Source organism: Pimephales promelas, chromosome 10 (genome assembly GCF_988280905.1).
Source record: "Pimephales promelas chromosome 10, fPimPro1.hap1.1, whole genome shotgun sequence".
NCBI lineage: Eukaryota > Metazoa > Chordata > Actinopteri > Cypriniformes > Leuciscidae > Pimephales > Pimephales promelas.
The window spans coordinates 10,495,472-10,521,069 of NC_142778.1; the positions used below are offsets into that span (position 1 = coordinate 10,495,472).

Genomic DNA, 25,598 nt, shown 5'->3' on the forward strand with positions numbered 1-25,598 from the left:
GCTGGGTTACGCTGTAAACGATCTTCCGCTGTTTTGTTAACTTGTAGCCGTATTAATGGAGGATCAAACAAAAAGGAAAGGAAATTTCACTGACAATGAGATATTAAAGTTAATAGAGCTGTACAGTCAGCACGTGACAATTCGCTTCATTCGCGGAAGCATTACGTCTGTCTCCTGCACGCGAGAGGAGAGGTAGAAGAACGTTGGTAATAAATGTCAGTTCAATTGTAAGTTCATTCTTTATGTGCTTAGGAGTGTATGCTATGTATCGTCTATGATAATATTGTAATCATTGTTTTAACTATGGACGAGGCACTGCGAGCTGACATCACATTTGTTTCGTGTGCTTGTTTTCACTGCTTGATGCGTAACTGCAGTTATAGGTATGTCCCCAAATAAGTTTTTGTCTTATATTTATATCATATTATGTTATTAAAATGTTATTATTTTATACAACAGTTAAATTAACAATAAGTTAACATTATGAGTTACTTTTTAGACACAATATTGTGAATATTGTTTGTTTCCCCTTTATTTCGCTGACGAGAATTTCAAAATGAAACCGTAGCAGAGTCTCCATGCAATAGACAGTGAAGATTTGACAGTTATTAACAAATCATTTTAACGATTCATTATCTGTCGGAAAACGGATAGGCCTATTAAAGCTATTATATGCCTAGAATTTGACTTTACGCCTGCTACTGACTAGGCGTAAGATTTACGCTCGGTCTTAGTGAGAAGAGGGCTTAAGCCTGGATGGTGCAACAGTCGTAACTATTAGGTCGGACTTAGAATGTTAAGTTAAGACCTACTTACCTTAAGACCAGGCGTAAGCCCTGTTGGTGCAACTGGCCCCAGATCAGGAACGACTGAACCTGTTATGTCCAGTTTGGGCATTAGATGCCTACAGTACGTTCACAGAGCTGCCCTGTGGCGTAAGTCTGAACAATTATTTGTCAGCTTTGGGTCACTCAAGAAAGAGTCCCCTGCATCTAAACAGGTTATGAGCAAATGGATAGTCGAGGCTATATCATTAGCTTATGAAGCGGCTGAACAGCTTTCACCTATGGCTGTTCGGCCCCATTCTACTAGAAGTATGGCGGCCTCTACGGCCTTTATTCCGAGTGTTTCCCTTCTCGATATTTGTAATGCGGCAGGATGTCCTCTCTGCATACATTTGTCAGATTTTATGACCTTGGCCTCTCCACTCCTGGGGCTAGGTTGCTTGCGTCTTAGTGTGCGCAAGGACTTCACACAGAACGGGCATTTCTCAGCATGGCGTAGTGCAGTGGGTCGCGGGAGATTTTGTATGGGTCTCCAAGTCGAGCACTATTTTTCAGTGTGCTTTAGGCTAATCTCTAGATCAGGGCTATTTAATTGGCGGCCCGCCAATCATCTCCATACGGCCGAGGGCACCCCAACCTCCCTCCCCCTATTTTCTGGTGGTGCGGCTAAATTTGGTTAGATATGCGTGTCGCCGCAGTGGTGCGTGCAGCTGGACGACTCCGCTCTGTGTGTGTACCATGAGCGCTCCGACTGACCTGAGAGAAACGTTTACAGTCCGAATATTTCAGCAGTTCTTATGCGTGTCCCGTAGTTCTCTCGACTGAACCAGCGATATTAATCGTTCGTTGGTTTGATTATTTCCTTTCCATGAATTGGCCACACGCGCGTGCATAACGGTCTGAAACGATTCGGATTTGTCCACCTGAAGCAGTTTCTCGGTCTGTAACAACAAATAGAGAACAAAATAGCGCTGGTTTCAGTTGTTTCACTTGTTTACTTTGAACTAGGCAGCACAGGCCAGTGGATAACGGAACGCAAAGCTTAAAGGAGTTGCGTTTATTCACGGTTCCGGACACTATTAAACAGCGTTGCAACATCCAGTGAGAAGCGTTTCCATCGGACACTCCTCTCTCTTACAAACCACAAATCGCTCAATGATTTTAACTAGTTTTAAATCGGATGAAACAGCCTTAACATTCCCAACACTATACTGATGAGGTAAATAGCAGAAACATGAACAAAGTTAGAAGACTAAATGCCCTAATCACCATCATTACAAACATTTACCATGTAATAGCCTATGAATGTAATAATTTACCATGGTTTGGGCATAAATGTGTAATATTTATATTGAATAATATGTTATAGTCATTATAGTCATTTATATTGAATACTATGTTATAGCCATTATATTGCATTAGATTTATTAGGGGGGTAGAGGAATATAATTAATTGTGTGTCCCTAGTTTTTTTGTTTAGGCATTTTTATACAGTGGTTGTAAGCCATGCATGGATACAAAGTCTCACTGTCAGGATATTTTAATTTAAGCCTATAATAATTATTATAGTAAATTGTGTACACTGTAATGATGAGAATATGAAAGCAATGATATGCCCTGTCAACTCTTCCTTTCTCATTTCACCTCTGCATTTTGCTTATCGTCAACAACAGGTTAATAAAAAAATTGTGCTTTGTCAAATATCTGTATCTCTTTTAAATAGTTGACTGGAAGCTTAACTGACCTTAAAAATTGTCATACATATTTTGTTAATGCACAAAATTCTCTTCGTGATATATGAACTATATGGGCCTAATGTTTATTGGGTCACAAGGATTTATCGACTTTAAAATGTGGGTCCCCAGAAAAAAAGTTTGGGAAACACTGGCGTAGTGGGTATGGGGTTCCCATCGCGTTTGACAATGCAGCTCGAAGTTCCCTTGAAAGGGAACGTCTCAGGTTACGTATGTAACCCTGGTTCGCCAGCCATACTTCCTGCATGCCCTGATCGACTTGCTTCAGGCCTTTCACAGAAGCTGTCGTGGTCTGATCTCAAGGGTGCTTTATAGTTTCCTGGTCGATGACATCACCTGACGTCCTTCTCTCTCATTGGACTGATTGTACAGACGCTTCACGACGCAATCACGCAGAGCGTTCCCATCGCGTTTGACAACGCAGCTCTCGTTCCCTCTCAGGGAACCAGGGTTACATACGTAACCTGAGACGTTTTTATAACCATGACAAACGACTAAACTCTTGCTTTCTCATCTTAGGGCTGTAACGATAACCCTATGGTTTGTATAAATTTTTTTGATTTTATATTCGGAAAAAAAAATCCTGTTTTCGGTGCTGATGCATTGGTGACGTGATCATGTAAGGGTGGCGATGCCAATAAAGTAGGCTATCTAAAAGCTGCCACAAAGAACCGGCAAAAGTAATGATTATGAATGTCAAATATAGCAAGGAGAAAGGAGACATTTTTATTGTTTAATAATAAACAGTGTTTTCTTTGTCAGCTGCAAATATGAATTTGATGATGCTGACTCGCGATCTTCAGCAGTGATCTCGCCGGAGAGAAATGTAGATTTCATACGGATTAAATAAGCAGAGAGCAGTCTGTTTTCTTTCATTTTGAATCGTTCTGTTTAAAAGTTGACATTTCAAACTTTCTATATATTCCACAGGTTTGTTAGGTAGTACATTGTACGCTAAGTTTCGGTTTATTTATGAGATGAGCTCCAGTTCACGCAAATGCGCTTCCATGTCATGATGATCTATTTTCTCCTATATTTACTTATTATTTATTAAATCTAGGCAATTCACCTTTGGCTAAGCCCCGCCCCCCTTAGTTACTGTTGCTACATCCGTCAAACTTCATCTGCGCTCTGCATGGCTTATGCTGTAACAGCTCTTCCTGCTGAAATGTTATCAAACTTTTGTAAAACACTAAAAGCAGCAAATAAAGTGTCCGATAGAAGTAGGCAAAAGGGGCTGCAATATGTGTTCGAAGGCTATTTCCAAGACATACAGGTGAAACACAAGAAACAACAAGGCATCCAAAAAATAGAGGCAAAAGCATAACGTTACCGGTCACAGTCAAAAATATTAACCACCACATTTCCTACTAATCGAGACGGAGGCTGGGACTAACAATATCAGGGAGCAACACTGTTCATGCAAAGCTGGGTAGGTCTCTATTCACTTCTATAATCGTTATTACAAAGCAAACGGACTACACAAGTATAACGTTGTTATTTATTAGCAGCGTGTGCTAGTATATCAACAACCGGTACGAGAACCGAAATCATAACCTAAAACATTATAAAACAGTCTAACTAGTGTAACTTCACACTCACAGTAAGGTTAGAAGTAAAAAAAAAAAATGTGCTTGTTGATCTTTGCAGGGTTTAGCTGACTGAGGACATCCACACAGTTTAATCCAAACACGACACTTGTCAGGATATTACTTCGGTTTTGGGAAGGGAAAAAACGGACACCCCCCTCCAACCTCTCTGGGAAACGAGTATCTGTGTTACAAATGCCCTAGGCACAACGTTTAACCATATTTTGGATAAAACTGCGAGGGTAATAGCCTGCCGAGACCAAAAATATGAGACGCCTGTGTTTAAAGTCAATGGAGCGCTGTCAAAAAGTGTCGGACCTCTGTGGGGGCTCGTTCTTGGCCGCACTGTGATTGGTCAATCTACATTCTAGGGCATGGCTTAGCCAAAGGTGAATTGGTTGATGAAACATTGATTAAAATTAAGATATAATTAAAGAGCCCCTATCATAGCATTTGAAATGTTCCTATTTTTGTTTTAGGAGTTCCCAAAAACAGTTTAACATGCATCCAAGGATAAAAAACACTTTATTTGTCTTATAATATGCATTTATTTTTAACTGATTTGCTCACCGACTCCCAAATGATTCATACAACGACTCATTTTTCTAAACCACTCCTTTGCGTGACGCTAATCGGCGGTGATTGGCTAGCCATTTTGGTGCCCTAAGCATAATTCCTTTATGATGTGGCTGAACTATCTTTTTGCATTGTAGAACACAGCGTCTTCTTGACGTGATGTTATGATGAAGTATTTGAATGTGTAGACTTCAAGTTTACACTTCCGTCTGCACGCGCAGTAACTGGGCGGGGCCAGTATGTATCTACGTCACTACGAACCAGCAAATGACTCGTTTCAAAAACAATTCATTCATAGACTCAGAGTCGACTCTCACTTTTGAAAGACAATAACTTTATATACGGTGCACTTTCAGATATAAATCTTTGCAGGATGTTTTCATCCTCTTAGAGCTATATTCCACACCATATGAACAGTCATTTTCAAAAATCCATGATAGGGGCTCTTTAATAAAACACAAAATTACTTTAAATAAAGTTTTTGCGCTTTCTGTTTGAGGTCTCTGTGAAAGTTTTAAAGTCGCTTTCATAGTGGTCATGTCCGTAAGGGAGAAGTGTCATGTCCCTAACATTATTTTTCGTGCTTGCATTTATGAGGGAAAAAAAAACAAAGTAAAAATAAAAATAAAGTGCGTCCGCACACTGTCAAAACAGTGACAACTGGATTTTTGTTGGGTCAGACCCATAAAATAATTAAAAACCCATTTAATAAAAATAAACTCAAATGTATTTTGATCGACCTTGTCTGAGCGGGCCAGTGCCACCCCGGCCCATTACTGGCTACGCCCTTCACTCACACATGACATTTCTGTTTACAGCAGACAAAATATTATCACTTAAAGGGATACTCCACCGGGTTTTCATATTAAACTATGTTATTCCCTTAATTAAGACGAGCTGATGCATACCTCTCTTGTCTCAGTGCGTGCACTATATCGCTCTGTATTGCCGCAAAACTATGTTAGCACTTAGCTTAGCCCAGTGCATTAAATATGGGCCAGAAAGAGAAGCGACCAAACACTTCCTCGTTTTCCCTATTTAAACACAGTTACTCAATTAGTGTAACTCGACCTAGGCTGGTGACACAAAATAAAACGTTGTGTTTTTCTAAGCGTTTAAAATTGATGACTATATTGTATGGCGGAATATCATAAAAAAGTGCTTTAGAGCACTTCAACTTGGCGCAATAATACCTTCACTCGTGAAAAGTCCTCTTACCGGCTCCAGCTTCCTCGCTCTCCCCCTCCCTCTTATTTCCGTCAATGCAGCCAACGTGACATGCGACAAAGCGGGAGCCGGTAAGAGGACTTTTAATGAGTCCATTTAATGTACTTAGTATGTGAACATTTATTCAGTTGGAAGTCAGAGAATTGACTCCCTAATACTGAAGTCAAAAGCTTGAATAGGTGGTTGAAAACAATTATTTAGTGGACTCAAGGCTTATGAGAAATTAAGCATATTGTATTATTTCTGTTTATTGATTGAGGAATTTGCATTGAATGGGCACCACTCAACCTCCATCCTTGGGTTTAATCCATTACAATTATAAATACATTTTAAAACCTCACCTCACACCCTGCAGTGCCACCTGCCTCTCCTTTTGTCTCTTCCATGGCTGCATCATGGTTCTCTGTAGCCTATATTATATTTCAAACAAAGTAATAATGGACTTATGTATGATCAGTTATGTTTATCTTGGGCTCTTCTGTAAGTGGAAAATTTATAAAAGGCACAAACTTTCAAATATTCATCATTAATTAATTTAAAACCTCACCTCATACCCTCCACCTGTTACTTCATCTGTAACTCCTTCCTCACCTGCCTCTTCCCTAATGGTACCAACATTATCCTGATGACACATTACATCATTTAAAAAAAAAAATGTAAATCTAGGCTTGGTATATAATATGATCTTTTCCTGTCCTTGTGTAAAATGTGTTGTGTAATTACTTACACTAAACTTACTATTTGAAAAAAAAAAATCAGTAACGTTATTCCCTTTGATGGCTTTAATTTTTTCTTAGGTGGCATTATGCTGAAATGAGATGACAGAACATTTTAGAACGATTGCCAGCTATGTAAAACACTTCAGTAACGTTATCCTTTGTTGATGGTTTTAATGAGATGATGACAGATCATTTTAATTTTGTTAAGGTTAACACAGAGAAATGAGATAATGACAGATCATTTTAATTTTGCTAAGGTTAACACAGAGAAATCGATTGCCAGCTATATCTATTGCTATTTCGCTGGCTATCTATCACTTCTTGCAAAGCATAACACGTGCCATTCAAAACTCCATTGTTGATTTAATCGTCAGCCTCGTATCCATAATTCAATTTTAAAAAGTTTGCTACTTTCAACCGCTTGACTGAGACTAATTTACCTCACAAGTCGAGTCTTATTCCAGTTCAAAGCTGGTGCATTTCTAGTTTAATGTTAACTTCTGAGAAATTGTTTGAATAATCACCATTCGCTTCCATAGAGTTTGCTTCATATTCTTCACTCACCTACAGAGAGAAGTCATCTCTACCAATCAGATGCTCCGACTATAGGTGAGTGAAGAATATGAAGCAAATGGTGATTATTCAAACATGAAATGGGAAGGTTTAACCATAGATATCTATATTAACCCAATAAACCCGTTATCACTCTGGGTTTGACTTGCTGGCAAAACCGGATATCTTTTTTGCCGCACTTTCAAAATAAAAGTTCCAAATGTGCCGTTTTTGTTCCTGCGGTATGCAATTTTTTGGGTAGGACACATGCAGCATTTTTCAATATGGGCTATATGCACGCATAAGTTCCGCATTTGACGTAAGGATGCTCGTCCATTTCCGGTTGTGTAGATTAAAGCGGAGGAAAACCGGAGAAAACGGGATTATGGCAGAGTCTTCAATATTTGCTGTCCTCCCGTCTTTGAAACGAAACGTACATACGTTTAGATGTAATTTTATATATAGTTATGTTTATTTAATATAATTTTAAAAAGAAGCATAAACACAACGAGGGGTGTCTGTTTTATCTGTTTTTGTGACTAACGTTTCATTAGTATAACTATGGAGTATAAAATTCAATATACATTCTCGGTATTGCATTGGACTCTATGATCGGCGGAAGTTATCGAGCATCCCTAATGCTTCACCGGAAATAACGCCGTGCATAGAGCCCATTGAGGGGGACACGTCCCCTCCGTCCCCCCGGTTCCTACGTCAGTGCCTGTCCTACATGTGCATCAGATCCCTGTGTGTGTGTGTGTTTAGATACCTGTGTGTGTTTACAGGGGTTTCTTGTGAGATACCTGTCCTAACTGTACATGTGCATCAGATACCTGTGTGTGTGTTTACAGGGGTTTCATGTGAGATACTTGTGTGTGTGTGTGTGTGTGTTTACAGGGGTTGTGTTAGAATGTTTTTATGCAAAATGCATCACTTTAATTAGCTCAGAGACTTTACAAGACTTTACAAGTATTTGTATGTCTATTAGAATATAAATATAGATTTTATGTGAAATTATCTTAGAACTTGTGTAAAGTTTGAGTTAAACCATAAAACCTAGGTTTTTACTAACTTACTGTACTTACTTTTTCCACTGCTATCTTAAAACAACACTGTAACAAAGTGCAGGGAAGAAGGAGGCAGGAACCGGATAATAATCAAAAATAAAACTTTATTTAAACAAAATAAACAAACAAATTACCTGCCAGCAGCCCCTCACGGACGACTACTGGCTACCGAAAATAAAATATAAAATACCGGCCAGCAGCCCCTCACGGACGACTGCTGGCTTACCAAATAAAATATAAAATACAAACAAAAGCAGGCCTGTTCCTCTCTCGATCATCCACTCCGTCGCTCCCCCTTTATGGCTCCGCTCCTTCGTGAGAGATGCGAGACCGGTGTGCTTCACAGGTGCTGCTCATTAGCAATCGCACCACCGGCCTCGCGATCTCTCACGTCCCTCGGCCGTCCTGCTCACCACAAACACATAGACAACTAGTTGTTCATACTCAACTTTATTTAAAAAAAAAAGAGAATATCAAATTGACACTGACAGCAAGCGTAACAAGGCAGGACTTCAGCATTTGGATGTCTCAGGACACAATCCTTACAGGATCTGCTGATCTTCCACACCATCACCATTCGTATGACTGGAATGTCACACTATATAGAAAGAGAGAACAATCATGTACAGACAAACTTTGATGTATTTTGACAAAAAAAATAAAAATAAAATAAAAGCTTTTGAAGATTTATCAGTGAGACAGTGATACAGTTGCTAAGGTGTTCCATGTTAGCCAAGTTTAGAGTGAGGTAGGTACTAGTGTGTTAGTGGAAAGATATGGTTATTGATAAAGTCAAACAAGTGTTATATTAAGAATCTGGTTTGAGAGAAATATAAATATAGTTGTGTACCTGTACCTGTCTGAAAGTAGGTGGCTTTCCTTGAGAAAGGAAGTCTGCATATTTGCAGATAAAAACACCACAGTCATTTCCATTTTGCCTGTTTGGGAATTGCCTAGAAACAAAAAAAATCCAAGTAAGTATAACGGTTAAAAAAAGGACACAGTTTAAAGAATATTTGTATAACTTCTTATATGAGGGTATGCATAGCCTACGTTGGTTCTCATTCAGCCAAAGGTCCATCTGGAAGCCTCAAAGCAGCAGGGTTTTCTTTTATTTTGTTCTCCTCCATGAGGTATTTCCTGTTAATTAATCACACATGAGACAACCATACATGCCTTCAATGTCGTTTGAGGTTAAAACCAAAGTTGCAATTGGACATAACTCACAACAATATGTGGCAGATGTCATCGTGTCTCTGACCCATGGAGTCATAGCACTGGATAGTCTGGGATTTGAAATCAATTACCTGGTGATAAGCAATGGAGGTAAAGGTTTTATTTTTTAAATAGTGAAAAAAATGTCATACATTTTTTACACTTTAAATCATACAGTATGGAAATAATGTGTTACAAAGGCATTGCTATTCATAAATTACTTACAGCCAAAGCCCAGTGCAAGCCAAGGACGGTGCAAAGGAACAAGAATTAGATCACAGAGGAAGAGATCCACTGATTTCGTCCATTTCTTCACTGCTGCATGGCCTGCAAAATGTCTGTCACTACTCAGAAGCTTTGGGTAGAAAAATGTGCTCAAACAGTACACTTTATGACCTTCCTGCGGATCATTGCTCCTCTTTCCTCTTCATTATCAGAGACAAATAGAAGTTGATAACCTTGAAAACATAAGAGTAAAAATAATCAATTCAGCCATCGTCTGTTGAGCACGATTTGTGAGAGTGCCTCATGTGCTGCTGAACGGGACAGCATGCATTCTTTAGCACTGCTCACCGCATCCAGTGGCTGATGTTGACATTTTCCAAGGGCCCATTCATGCACACCACAGACATGGTGAAGGACCCCTCGCCACATACCCTAAATACAGTATAAGTTTTTAGTATAATTACAAATGCTGTGTATCAAACATGAACATTCACCACCTACAAGAGCATATCACTATAATAGACTGTTCATTTCTGCCAAAACTTTATCAGTGGTAAATTCACACAAGCACAGCAAATGTTGTGATATCCATTAGACACTTTACATACTGAATGACAGTACCATCCGGACCTGTGTGCAGTGATTACAAACAAAACCAATTGTTGGCCATTATACTCACCATGAACTCCTCTCGACTATCCGCCATCTGGCAACAAAACCAAAAATGATTAACAATATCCTTCATCCAGACAAGTATGGCTGACTGACCGGATACCATCCAAGCCTGTGAATAAATAACAAAAGAAAAACTATTAGCAATGTTATTACCTCAGAAAAATTAAAAAAAACTTATTTTATGTCAACTTGATGTCCAATGAATGGATTAAACCGCGGCCCTTGTATCTCCCTTTCTCCGGGTCTACAAATAAAAACATACACAAAGACACAATCACACAATAACTGGTACCATTCTGATCTCAACATGACTGTATTTGTATTGTCTTCCCCACTACAGTACTCCTCATTTTGGTAGCTGCCTCAGGCTGGTAGCTGCTCTGGATTATCCGGAACATCTGGCTCATTGCCTGGCGCATCTCCACGGTCATGTATGTCTAGTACAGATTCCCCAAGCCCAATAATGGGGAGTCTGTCAATGACATTTTGTAATGCACTAGCTGCTCTGTCAAATACACATTGAACTTTTCAATTACAGTGGACAGACTGCACTGAAAATTTCTACATTTGTGATTTTTTGACAAACCTTGCCAATAAATTACAGCAATACATACCGCACACATATTGGTGGGACATAGTCAACATCAGAAAATTCTGAAGCCATTTTGTCTGTCAATTCAATTCTAAAAAAGACAACCAGAAAATATCACTTACAAACTCAAATGTGTAATCAAAAAAGATGATTAGGTTATGTGTTCCACTTACACACTGTTCTGAAGGCTGTTAGCCTGTTGTTCATCCACTACTACAGAGCCAAGTTTCATGGAATTCATACTAAATACAAAGCAAGTTTTAGTACATAGACAACGAAACAATGTACAATACAAAAAAGAGTATTTTTAGCAGTGTCAATGTAATGTCTACTTTTAGACATATACCTGTCTTCCATAGACCTCAAAGATCTATCTTCCATAGATCTATACAATGTGATTATATTGAATAGTGGTCTTACCAGGCAGATTCGTCTCCAGTTTTCATAGGATGTTGTAGTGCACCTTGACCTTTACTAGTTGTTGATGTAGTTGTGGCCATTTCACATACGATAACATTAGCAACTGGTCATCGTTAGCCGGTGAACTAGAGTTATCTAACTTGAGCCAAATAAAGCACAAAATCCTACATTTATTTTAGATGCTTTGAAGTATTTTTTTGCTTACCTGTCCAAAAGGAGGAAAGCCAACTCAGCATCTGTTTTTATACCTAAAAAAAATGAAGGTCTCTCCACAATTCAAAAGCTCTGCCGATGTTGATCCGTGTTTTCGCCCTTTGTCGATCAGATTCACGTTTTGCCTGACGAGCTTCAGCAGATACTTTTTTTTTTTTTGCTTTTTATATTTTTTTGTAGTTTGTGTTGGAGTCTGTGTTGTGCTGGAGGCAGGACGTTTCGGGGGGTTATCAGACTCCATGTCGTCAGCTGAAGTGCGGTTAGTCCATAGACAGTGGGTTAGTCGCATAGGCTCGGGAGCGCGCATGCACGTCACATCTGGTGGATGAATATTGGCCTTCAGAGGTAATAGCAAAACACGAAAAGTGGATCGTTGCAATGTGTGATTACAACCCCTTCAAACACAGGCAATAAAAAAAGGATTCATTTCATTAAAAAGTTACATATAGAACCTTTAAGTAGCCTAATTTGTTAAGTAGCCTATTTAATTGTTAGGTAGGCTAATCTCTCTCACCCTCTTTCTCGACTCCGTGCCATGGATAGTTTTGAGTTACATTTTGACAAATTGCTTTCTGTTTGTTTGCGAGTCGAGTTTTCCTTTGCAAAGCAGATCGAGTTTGTTTGCAAAATGCTGGATTTGTTTGTTTAATTATGGCACATAGTTCGCTCCATACCTTTTGTTGAAACTATTATTTGTGTTGAAAAAAAGAGTAAAAAATACTGACAATACTGTTTAAAATGAACATCACTTAATAGTACACTTTCATTTGTTGAACTGTTATATAAACTCAATGTCACATTTGCAATCGTGTGGATATTCGGGAATTGTGTGGATATTTCTCGTCTAATAGGCTAAATGAATAACATTAAAAACAAGAACTCACACAAGGTATGTTTTTGTATCGAAGAGATTTTGAATCTTAAATTGATCTTAATACATAGTTTGTGTTTATTTTTGTTCTTTATGCTACTAAGTGTTAAATCCCCACTTTTAAAAAGGTACATTGTAGAGAATGGCAGTCTACTACTTGATTTGCTAAGGCAGCCGACTCTGCATGCAACCTATCACATGAACGCTGCTTGTGTGGATGCAGTCAGTTTTAATTGGATGTCATGTGTTTATGGCATTTTACCTGCTAGAGGTAGGCCTGCTTTAATTCTACCCCACCTTATTTTAAGGTTGAGTACAATTAAATGAATGGCCAAGTATTTTCTTTGCGTACCTTCTCTGTCACACAAAGTGAGAAACACTTTTACAAGTGAATTGCCGAAACAAGTTGGGGTATCTAGTTCATTTTCAGGTAACTAACTATGTAGCAAATTCACCTCAAGTTAGCAAAATCCCTGAGAAAGTCTATGGAGCGGTGGGCAGTTATCAAAACCAAAAATATTCAATGTGTAAATTACAGCCTGAGCACATTAAAGTAACACCAGGGAACTTTTCAAGCTTCATAATATATTTCCAAGTCTCTTGTGATGGTACTTCTACAGTACTTACAATAGGTTGAATGAAAAACACTACAGACCCTGTCAGGCTATGGCAGATAGCCTGACAGGGTCTGTAGTGTTTTTAATCGTACTTTTAAACTTCAGGTTTCGGGTAGTAACCCTGCGAACAAAAAGAGCTACAATATTCGACTGCTTGATGGCATATACGTCACTTCCACCACCACCCTCACTTCCTTAAAATCCGACGTGCAAGCAAATGTTATAGTCATGGCCGAAACAGCACAGAAAAACAAGAAAGCAAAGGTTTTATCGAAAGAAAGCAAAAAGAGATAAAGAGAAATCGTGTTAAAGGCAGAACGAGGATTAAATTTGGGCCAGTGTTTTCTGGCGTGAGCTGAAGGAGGAGGATGGGGGCAAACCGAAGAACACCTGCATGTGACCTCCTCCTACATTGTTCAGGGCTATATCATGGTTGTTGTCAACATATGCGCGTGTATGTAGGATGACAGAGTTTACAACAGCAGTAGAGGACAATACTGGTTTCCAACTGTAGGGGGACCTCGAGAGTAAAAAATACCTGGTGTTACTTTAAATTGGACATCTATTGATATTATAAGCATTAAAGGGATACTCCACTGTTTTCTCATATTAAACTATGTTATTACCTTAACTAAGACAAGTTGATACATACCTCTCTCGTCTCAGTGCCTGCACTCAATCACAAGACACTTTGATAGCACTTAACTAGCCCAGTTCATTCAATATGGGCCAAGCAGAGAAGCGACCAAACATTTCCAAGTTTTCTCTATTTAAACACAGTTTCACGAGTAGTGTAACTCGACCTAGGACGGTGACATAAAATAAAATGTTGCACTTTTCTAAGTGTGTAAAGTGGATAACTATATTCTATGGCGAAATACCACAGCAAGTGCTTGGGAGTGTGAGTTTACAGAAATTGCAAGATTTCAAAAATTTAAGCAAACTAATATCTACAAAAAGAGAATTGGCCAGTCAAACTTAAATATTAACACATGAAGAAAGAGATGAAAAGACAATTCAAAAAGGACCTTTATTAAAACCCCAATGAGCCAAACTTCAACCAGCCTTGCTTTACAATAAGTGTCAATGGATGTCGAGACTTTCCTTGGGACATGTTAATTTTTTTTGCCTTTACACCCTCTAACACACTTTTGCTTGGGGCTGCACACAAACTGAAATTATACTGTTCCACACATAATAATGTAATACATTAAAATAAATGCAGATTTCCTTTGGGGGAAAAAAAAATAACTCTCCGAATTCAACTCAGTCCATTGTTGTGGATGTTCAGAGTTGCTGCAGTAAATTGCAGAAAGATTAGTAAAAAACAAAACAAAAAAATTATTTTTGAGAAACTTACTAAAAATGTTGAAAATAAAACATTACTAAAATGTCCACTCTCTTGACAATTTCTCTGTAGCTTCACATGAACGTTAAAACCTTTGAAATAAGTCAGAACATGAAAACAAAGGTGGGGTGACCCAAAGAAGGGCAATACAGTTAATCTTTTACTAAATACTATAAAAAATGAAAACATTACTAAAATGTCCACTCTCTTGACAATTTCTCTGTAGCATCACATGGACGTTAAAACATTTGAATTAAGCCAGAACATGAAAACAAGGTGGGGTGATCCAAAGAAGGGCATTACATTTCATCTCTTACTAAATAGTGTAAAAAATGAGAATTCTTCCTCTAGGACATGCATACAAAAAAATCTTTCACATCCTCTTAAACATCCTCTTCCAACTCTTTCAGGGCTGGTCAAAAACAGAAATTAAACTGGGTAACACTTTATTTGAAGGGGTGTGCATAAGACTGACATGACACTGTCATAAACATGACATAACACCTGTCATGAACATGAAGGAGTCTTTATGAATGTTTATGACTGTTGTCATTAAGTGACATTCGGTAAATTATGACACTTTTAATGCAAAGTTGACATTGTTTAAAATGTCTTTGTTATGACAACTTGACATTAACCAAGACAAAAATGTCTTGATTTTGACAACTTGACATTAACAAAGAAATCATAACTAGTCCAACGTGCTCCACTTTACTTGAGGATAATAAAATATTAATCTTACTCCTCATTAAAAATTGTCTAAAACATTTAGGTCGATTACAATGAATTATATACATATAAAATAACTATTAACAGTCTATAATATGTCCGAACATTGCCATTATTAATCATCAATGAAAATTAAAAACAGGTTTATTTCAAAAACATTGTTTGACAAATTAATAAAAGAGGTGTTACATATCAGGTGGCTTGAAGACGGTGGGTAATATTATCCATTTTGCAACACGAACTGGAGGTGAGCAACAGTAATTTGTAGCTCGTTTTTATTTCAATTTCATTTTTGCTGCAGATGAAATGGTTAAACTTCTGTTTTCGCGCAGGTGCAGTGAGGGAAAAAACACTGAGTTTAGGGCAATCGGTTCGTAGCTTTGCTTCAACTGTGCGATATAGTCACGAGGAGCGACCAAAATTTCTGACATGCCAGAAATTCATCCGACCATCCGATTGTCGATCGTAAGAGGTTAATCGCCTCTCGTTTCTCCCTGTACACGGCACGAACACTGCACGACAAACGACGCACGACAAAGCTGAAAATCGGTCCGACACGAAAATGAGTCGCACGAGTCAGAATTTGGCTCAAAATCGCACGAAAATCGCACAGTGTATGCCCGCCTTAACAAGTCCATCCTGACTTGGGGAAAATTTTGATGAGTGTTCGTTACAGCTGTGCCAGCCGTGACAGGAGCTCTTTGGGTTCAGCTTGAACGACTGGGCGATGTGTTTGAGATTGGATATTGCTCTGAGTAGTACATTCCAACTTGAAAACCTTTCAAATCTGACGCTACTGAGTCCATTCTATGAGATAGTGGTGGCACATGTAGTAACCTCAGATCGTAATTCGCTGTCAGTGTCTGGGTCTACAAGATCAGACGACTCTGCCTGTGCTTGACTTTTTCCCAAGTTGGAAAGGAAAGCAGGTCCACTGATCCATGTGGAGTTGGAGAGCTGCTCAGCGGGTAGTGCTCGAGTGGCATGATCGGCGGGATTTAAATGAGTGGGCACATAATGCCACTGGTGGGCTTGTGAGAAATGCCTGATGTGTTCTACTCTGTTGTGCACATAAACGTGAAAGCGTCTCTTTTTGTTAAAGATGTAACCGAGCACTACTTTGGAGTCTGTGTAAAAGCTCACTTGTTCGACCGCGAGGTCTAGCTCCTCCAGAACTAACTCGGCAGCCTCGACAGCCAGGACTGCTGGGCAAAGTTCAAGTATGGGTATAGTGATGTCTGGTTTTGGGGAAAGCCGTACTTTGCCGAGAAGGAAACCCACTTCACTATCCATCTCTATCTGTTAGTTTGAGGTAAGCAACAGCGACCACTGCCTTAGTGGAGGCATCACAAAAGACATGGATCTCCTTGGTTAGAGCTGCAGATAGTGGTATTGAGGTTTACATTCTGGGAATTTCAAGTTGTTGCAGATATTTGAGGGAGTCCTTCCATTGTTGCCACTGGTGTAATTTGTCTTTAGGCAGTTTGGTGTCCCATTCACAAATATCAGTGGAAATGTCTCTCAGTAAGGCCCTACCTTCTACAATGACTGGGATGGCAAAGCTAAGTGGGTCGAACACACTATTAATGACTGACAGCTCTCCCCGTTTAGTTAAGGGCTTCTCATTGACTGTTACCTGAAACTTGAACAGGTCTGTGGACAAGTCCCAGCCCAAGCCTAAGCTGCGCTGCATGGGTGGGGTAGTCTGCCCGAGGTCAAGGCCCTGCATGTCTGTTGCAAGGTCCTCACTTGGAAAGGCACTTGAGATGAAAGTACAGTTAGCTGAGATTTTGTGCAGGCGTATGTTACACTGAGCCAGCATCTTCTGAGCTCTACGGAGAACGTCAATGGCCTCATCTGTGGAAAAGAATGATTTTAGTCCATCATCTACATAAAAGTGACGTTCAATGAATTCCCTCGCATCACTGCCGTATTCCCTTTCCCCCTCCATCGCTGAGCGTTTCAGTCCATAGATGGCCACAGATGGGGAGGGGCAGTTCCCAAATACGTGCACTCTCATCCTTAATTCCTGCACTTCTCCATCTAGATCATGGTCTTTGAACCACAGGAAGCGAAGGTAGTTGCGGTGGTCTTCTCTGACTAGAAAGTTATGAAACATCTGTTTCACGTCCGCCATGACTACGTATGGGTCAAACCTGAAACTCATCAGAACTCCCACAAGAGTGTTATTGAGATCTGGCCCTTTTAGTAGCACGTCATTGAGAGAAACATTGTCGTATTGGGCACTTTCAGCGTTTTGGGGAGCGACATTAAACGACTGAGGGCCTGGTCCCTGTTGTTGGGCAAACGCTGTCTGGGGGTGCGGAATGGGATTGGAGCTACCCAATTATTTGCATCATCTTTTGCAAAGTCTTTGTGCATAATTTCCAAGAACAAAGCATCTTCTGCTTCTGCCACTTTGTCATCGTCTGCTGTTTGCTGGAAAATGTGTCTGCCCAATTCAACTTGTGTCTTATTAAGTGTATGACAGCTTTCTGTGTATTTGTCTTTGATATGGATTTTGTTTTCCCAGGGGCTGAGGAAGGTAGGACGGCCATTGTTAAGAATGTTCGTCTTAAAAGAGTTCACAGTGGGCTTGTGGGCACCAGAGAGGCAGACATCACCTATAACTACCCATCCCAGATCAAGGCGTTGAGCATAAGGCGCACTGTTTGGACCATTTACCTGACTGCGAACCTTGTTAGCTTGGATGATGTCCCTGCCCAAGAGAAGAAAGGATTTCTGCTGAAGGGTCCAGAGGAGGAATCTGTGAAGCGATTGCCTGTAGATGTGGGTGGGCCGACACAGCCTCAGAGGTTGGAATCTCGTCCCTGTTATCTGGAATCTGATCACATTCTGTTAGTATGGGCAGTAGCATGGACACTTTGCCATTTACATTCTCAATAACAAAGTCACTGGCTCTGCGTCCTCCAGTCTCTGATAAACCAGTGCATGTTTTCATGGTGTATGGGAGTATGGTACCTTTACCTTAAACATATCAAAGAAAGCGGACCTGGCCAAGGATGAATTGCTTTGATCATCTAACATGGCGTACATCCTCCTCTTCTCTTCAGGGGATGTGGGGGGATACACGTTGACTAAGCAAATCTTAGCGCAGGATTTACTGGTGGTAGTTACAGGACTCGGGGAATCGGACTCCCCGCCGTGGCTCTGAGACGGAGGGTTAGAGTCTTTAGGCGTCCACGGAGGTGGACCAGCATGCATGGCGGACACGTGCACATCACTTTTACATTCTGAGCATTGGATAATGGCTTTAAAGTCTTTAGCTATGTGACTTGTGGAAGAACAACACTTATAACAAATGGAGTGTTCTTTGAGAAAACCTTTTCTTCCGTCAAGTGTTTTTGATCTGAATCCCCTGCATTTAGCAAGTGAATGGGGCTTGTGGTGAATAGGCCATTGCTTATCCGGATTAAAAACGGATGTTTGAGCTGTGCCGTTTGTTTGACTGATATCCGTTTTGTTCACTGCAACAGGAACTCTGTATCTGGTTGCTTTTAACAGTGTCTTGTCAACCTTAGGAGCAACTATGTTTGAACTTTGTAACATAAAGCTAGGGTCTGTTTTCATTTCGTCATAGTCATTTACAAACTGAACAAAATATGAGAAAGGTATACTGCACCATTGTCTCTTTTGTATTTTGTCCCCTGTTTCACCCATGACTCCTGGAGTCCGTAAGGGAGCTTTTCAACTATCGGGTTTATCCCCCTTGGGGTTTCAAGAAAGCTGAGGCCTGGCAGATAATTTTCACATTGAGCATACTCTAGCAGAAGATCTGCAAGCTCCTGCAGCAGATGAGTGTCTTTATTGGATATCTTTGGAAAAGTCTGTAAGCGTTGGAAGAGTGACGCTTCGACTACCTCTGGGAGCCATAACTAAGCCATAACCAAACGTTGGAGGCCTGCTTGAGGGTTGTTCACATGGACCGCCCTGATCCTCAGAGCGTGTTGAAGTGACTCTCCACTGAGCCACTTGGTTAGAAGGTCAAGCTCTTCGCTGGGCTTGAGGTTGAGGCCTACTATGGCGTTGCAGAAGATGGACTTCCAGGATAAGTAAGACTCAGGACGGTTGTCAAAAACCTTAAATCCCGCTGTGAGGAGATCACGGCGTGCTAGGTAAGTTGCTAGATACGACAGTTCAGTCTGTGAAGGTCTAGGCTGGGATGAAATGTCCATTTTAATTCATGTATGAGGGGACTTCAGCTGCTCCCTGTCTACGAAATGAATGAGATGTTCACCTGAAGAGGAAGCGACTGGTGTTTGACTCTGTTGTAGATGGTGAGAGTCGTCATCAGGCCTTTCTTCTTTGACCTCCGAACTGAAGTTGGTGAAGTGAGCATTTACATAGTCTCGCGCACGTCTAATGGAAGTAGGTGTTTTAGGGGAGATGCCTTGCTCTGTGAGGTCGATGGCGGGGTGCTCCTCATCAGCTGCCGCTTCCAAGACATGAGCTGCAGCAAGCGCTGCTTCAGCCTCACCCTCCTTCTTCAGAGCGTTTAGCGTTGCCTCAATGCGCACCTTCTCAACCTCCATGTCGATCTGGCGTTTGGCGTACTGTGCTCTGGTGCGGGCAGCTTCTGCATCTGCTCGGGCTCGTGCGGCAGCTTGGCTGGTGGACGAACGGCATGAAGAACGTGAGTGGCACTCTGACCAGGCTACTGTCACCGCCCCGGGATGGTCCGACCCACACCCGGACGGACGTACACCCCACCGCGAGGAGCCGACACCACAAGGACACCAATGAACGGACAAAGAGACCAATGAACAGATTAAGAGGGAGGTTTTATTTATTTTAAAAGTTCAAGAATGTTGAGCAGATGGTTTCGTCGTGTAGGCCTGGACAGAATTGGAGACCACTGGAATCCGTAACTCTATTCCCACAAGGAAGATCTTCGTCGACGTGACTGCTCTGTGAAGCTCAGGCAGAGAGAATGGGGCTCGGTTACTCAGCGGCGTGTACACAGCGTGTCTGCTTCTCCGTGGGGCTCAGGCAGAAAGAATGAAGAAGTCGGGGTGCTCACTGACGTAGCTGCAGCGAAACTGCTTCTCTGTGGGGCTCGGGCAGAGAGAATGAACAGGGTCAGAGTGCTCACCGAGGTAACTGCAGCGATACTGCTTCTCTGTGGGGCTCAGGCAGAACGAATGAGGCTCGGTTGTTCAGCGGTGCAACTGCTTCTCTGTGGGGCTCAGGCAGAAAGAATGGAGCTCGGTTGCTCAGCGGCGTGTTCACAGCGGGTCCGCTTCTCTGTGGGGCTCAGGCAGAGAGAATGAAAAGGTCAGAGTGCTCACCGACGTAACTGCAGCAATACTGCTTCTCTGTGGAGCTCAGGTAGAAAGAATGGGGCTCGGTTGCTCAGCGGCGTGTTCACAGCGTATCCGCTTCTCTGTGGGGCTCAGGCAGAGAGAATGAAAAAGGTCAGAGTGCTCACCGACGTAACTGCAGCGATACTGCTTCTCTGTGGGGCTCAGGCAGAAAGAATGGGGCTCGGTTGCTCAGCGGCGTGTTCACAGCGTGTCTGCTTCTCTGTGGGGCTCAGGCAGAGAGAATGAACAGAGTCAGAGTGCTCACCGACGTAACTGCAGCGATACTGCTTCTCTGTGGGGCTCAGGCAGAAAGAATGGAGCTCGGTTGCTCAGTGGCGTGTTCACAGCGTGTCCGCTTCTCTGTGGGGCTCAGGCAGAAAGAATGGGGCTCGGTTGCTCAGCGGCGTGTTCACAGCGTGTCCGCTTCTCTGTGGGGCTCAGGCAGAAAGAATGGGGCTCGGTTGCTCAGCGGCGTGTTCACAGCGTGTCCGCTTCTCTGTGGGGCTCAGGCAGAGAGAATAAACAGAGTCAGAGTGCTCACCAACGTAACTGCAGCGATACTGCTTCTCTGTGGGGCTCAGGCAGAAAGAATGGGGCTCGGTTGCTCAGCGGCGTGTTCACAGCGTGTCCGCTTCTCTGTGGGGCTCAGGCAGAAAGAATGGGGCTCGGTTGCTCAGCGGCGTGTTCACAGCGTGTCCGCTTCTCTGTGGGGCTCAGGCAGAGAGAATGAAAAGGTCAGAGTGCTCACCGACGTAACTGCAGCGATACTGCTTCTCTGTGGAGCTCAGGCAGAAAGAATGGGGCTCGGTTGCTCAGCGGCGGGTTCACAGCGTGTCCGCTTCTCTGTGGGGCTCGGGCAGAGAGAATGGGGCTCGGTTGCTCAGCGGCGTGTTCACAGCGTGTCCGCTTCTCTGTGGGGCTCAGGCAGAGAGAATGAAAAAGGTCAGAGTGCTCACCGACGTAACTGCAGCGATACTGCTTCTCTGTGGGGCTCAGGTAGAAAGAATGGGGCTCGGTTGCTCAGCGGCGTGTTCACAGCGTGTCTGCTTCTCTGTGGGGCTCAGGCAGAGAGAATGAACAGGGTCAGAGTGCTCACCGACGTAACTGCAGCGATACTGCTTCTCTGTGGGGCTCAGGCAGAAAGAATGGAGCTCGGTTGCTCAGCGGCGTGTTCACAGCGTGTCCGCTTCTCTGTGGGGCTCAGGCAGAGAGAATGAAAAAGGTCAGAGTGCTCACCAACGTAACTGCAGCGATACTGCTTCTCTGTGGGGCTCAGGCAGAAAGAATGGGGCTCGGTTGCTCAGCGGCGTGTTCACAGCATGTCCGCTTCTCTGTGGGGCTCAGGCAGAAAGAATGGGGCTCGGTTGCTCAGCGGCGTGTTCACAGCGTGTCCGCTTCTCTGTGGGGCTCAGGCAGAGAGAATGAAAAAGGTCAGAGTGCTCACCGACGTAACTGCAGCAATACTGCTTCTCTGTGGGGCTCAGGCAGAAAGAATGGGGCTCGGTTGCTCAGCGGCGTGTTCACAGCGTGTCCGCTTCTCTGTGGGGCTCAGGCAGAGAGAATGAAAAGGTCAGAGTGCTCACCCACGTAACTGCAGCAATACTGCTTCTCTGTGGGGCTCAGGCAGAAAGAATGGGGCTCGGTTGCTCAGCGGCATGTTCACAGCGTGTCCACTTCTCTGTGAGGCTCAGGCAGAGAGAATGAAAAAGGTCAGAGTGCTCACCGACGTAACTGCAGCAATACTGCTTCTTTGTGGGGCTCAGGCAGAAAGAATGGGGCTCGGTTGCTCAGCGGCGTGTTCACAGCGTGTCCGCTTCTCTGTGGGGCTCAGGCAGAGAGAATGAAAAAGGTCAGAGTGCTCACCGACGTAACTGCAGCAATACTGCTTCTCTGTGGGGCTCAGGCAGAAAGAATGGGGCTCGGTTGCTCAGCGGCGTGTTCACAGCGTGTCCACTTCTCTGTGGGGCTCAGGCAGAGAGAATGAAAAAGGTCAGAGTGGTTATAAGGAGTACAACCACTGGTGTTAATTCTCCATCGAGATGATCATTCAATGGTAGATAACTGGCGGAGTGGCTTAGCTGAAGCTGTATCCTTACAATGTTCAATGGTGAATAATAGCAGAAACCAGGTTCAGTAATACTTCTCTTCCCTGACGTTCATAGGGAGATGAATCAGTACAGACCACCGTAGCCTAAGCATTACACTTCCACCTTCGTGCACACTGCAATCCACACAGGCAAAACACACGTGAATAACTTTAAGAGATCAAAATCATTTCACTCACAAATCAGGCTTCAGTACGGCGTCTCTTCTATCTTCATCAATGAGGTGCTCCTGCAGCAATACTGTAGGCAATCATTAATTCCATACACCAGCCCACATAGTCATAATCATTCCTCATACCGCTTGCTCCAGCCCAATGAATGTCACTTCTCTCTCTGTTGCACTCTTTCACTCGTCGAGGACTTCGACCAGCTCAGACACGTCGTTCCTTTTCTGCCCCTTCCTCCTCCCGCTCACCAACCAAAGACCTTTTCAACTGTGCTGGTATGACGTGTGCGCCAATCAGCGTTCGACGCGCTCACAATGCGCACCTGCTGTACATCAAATAGGAACCGGAGAAGTCTTAGGTACCCACCCCCCCCCCCCCGGAAATGTTCCCCATGGGAACGAAGGCACAAAATAATAGTTCCGCCCCCCCCCCCCCTCGATTGTCACGAGTGACACTACCATCTGGGACATAGGTGGCATAGTTCCTGACTGCGACATCTCGAAAGCGACTGAGACACCTCGAAAGCTTGATAGATGGATAATATTTTTACTCTTCTCCCCTCAGCTGAGTGTGTAGCTACTCAGCCTATGCAGAGAGCTAAACATAACAACAATGAAAGGTGGTTCCAGGAATGACAAGACTCAGATTTCTTCTTAGCGTTTTTACTGAAGGCTTCTCTTTTTCACTATCCTCCCTTCTTGTTGTTTTTACTGTAAAAAGATTATGGCATGTCAACGCTTCTCGAAGATATATGGGGTCTGAGAGGAGAGTAGAAATGAAAACGTCTCAGGAACATTACACTTATACCGCATGAGACGAACTTTTTCTGCCTGTTGCATTCGCACATGACTCACGAGCGCTCAACTAGTGCACGCAAAAAATAGTAGAAGAAAAACTAAACCCGCTAACGGAGATACTGACCCCCAGTGGAAGGACAAATAAATACAGCCAGAACATTAGCACTGAAAATAAATTCCACCTTGCACGAAATGCTTCTGCGAGTGCGCCATCCTTTTACATCCAAAACAGACTCACATTTCTCCCCGAAGACGAGCTGGTGGGCTCTTCTTCATCACAGCAACTATTGTTTATATATTTTTTAATATTTACACAATTTTGTTTTGCGCAATATAGGATACATATAGGATGTAAAGGAATGTAATTAAGCATGTGTTATTCTATGCATTTGATTTGAAGCTGTGTACTCACTACTTTACACTGTAGCAGTGTCATTTCTTCAGTGTTGTCACATGAAAAGATAGAATCAAATATTTTCAAAAATGTTCAGGTTGTACTAATTTTTGTGAGATATTGTACCATCACTTATTACTTAGTTGGCCTACAATTTTGATTTGGTCATTTTATTGGGTATTTATTTAGGCCATCATATTTGGTTATACATACAGCCATTCTCTCATTTATAGGGTTAGTTCGCCCATTTAGTAAGACATGAAGTTGTATGCAATCCTTACCAGCATTATAGTGCATACACACTGACCCACTCTGTTATCACCCCCCTGGTCAGAGTTCTGGCCGCTGGAAGTTTTTCAATTAAGTACTCCCAGTTAATTTCTGGGGCCACAAAACTGTGCGTTTTTACGTGAAAAAATGGTTTGCGTTTCAAAGCTTGATTAATTTACCACACAAAAAACACGGCGGTCAAAATTCATACCTCAGTTTTAATGCGGCACTATTTTCTATCCATTTATATCAATCCGCACTGCTGCAACGTCAATAGTGCGCACCTTAGGATCAGCTGTTGATAGCACGCGACACGCTGACAACATGTCTGACTGCGAGCCGAAACTTATGATGATGGAACCAATTTTAGCACAACGTCAGACGGATCAGATGATGACAGTAATTTTAGCACAACGACAAAGGGATACCTTTATGAACCGGAGTATACCGATGCCGAACTTTAGCAGATGGAGATAGAACGTGAAGAGAGAGAGCGAGAGGACAGAGATGAGTTGTCCAAGTTGATGCTGGGCCCACAGTTGTAGCAAGAGCCTGGATAAACGACAAATGGTGGTGCACTTGTTCAAATTGTCAAGTTATGCCAACAGAGGTCGAAAGTTATTGCTGCCACAAATGGGAACTCGTCATGCCACAGATGCAAAACCTATCGATTGACGAGGAGGCCAACTGTCTGCATTAGCTACATCCAATGACATTTCCCTGCAATGCTAAATGCAGGTGTCCTGGAGACGTTCTTCTACGTACCTAAACTCAATTGGAAAAAGCGACCCAAACCAGCTGGACTTGACGGTCAGATTTCGGCTGAGTAAGTGTGATCGCTCATGTTGCTTTGTAGTTTTTTATTTAAGAATTTAACGTTGTCTTGACCAGTTGGCTATATAATAGTCTATCTGACTGCATTATTATTATTATACTGAGTGGACAGTAATACAATTATTAATAAATTAATAATTTTATCTTGACACCAAATGTCTCATCAGCTTGTTTACCGCACAGTTTAGACATGGGATCATAAAGTTAGCTTACCCGTGGTACTGGTAGCAAACAGCAAAACTCTTTAAAGGTGCCATATGGAATAATTGAGGTAAAAATATCCAAAAAATGAGCTACATGCATCAAAAGAATGAGAAGAAATAAGTGCAATGATGTCATTAAAAAACTGACAAGTTATAGTGCTGCCGAGATATAAACCTAAATTAGCATGCTAAATTACTAGCCCCAGCCCGGCAGGTGTCGTAATACCACTTCCGGCCATGGGAGGCGGTATGCGGGCGGGCAACGTTACCACCAGCCAAACTGCAGTACACAAGTGAGTCGCGCTCGCGCCATCTTGTGTGTGTACTTGA

At 42.3% G+C, this 25,598-nt stretch overlaps 1 long non-coding RNA gene and 1 pseudogene across 1 annotated transcript; one reads left to right on the top strand and one right to left on the bottom strand.

Annotated features, from left to right (window-relative positions):
- Positions 1-8,754: 8,754 nt before the first annotated feature.
- Positions 8,755-9,914, bottom strand: LOC148977318 (uncharacterized). The gene is made up of 5 exons (XR_016145428.1): positions 9,710-9,914; positions 9,497-9,576; positions 9,323-9,409; positions 9,126-9,222; positions 8,755-8,867 (listed from the first exon to the last, which is right to left on the bottom strand). It is a non-coding gene; the product is annotated as an uncharacterized LOC148977318 (long non-coding RNA).
- A 9,811-nt stretch (positions 9,915-19,725) lies between these two features.
- Positions 19,726-25,131, top strand: LOC148977319 (uncharacterized; annotated as a pseudogene).
- The last annotated feature ends 467 nt before the right edge of the window (positions 25,132-25,598 follow it).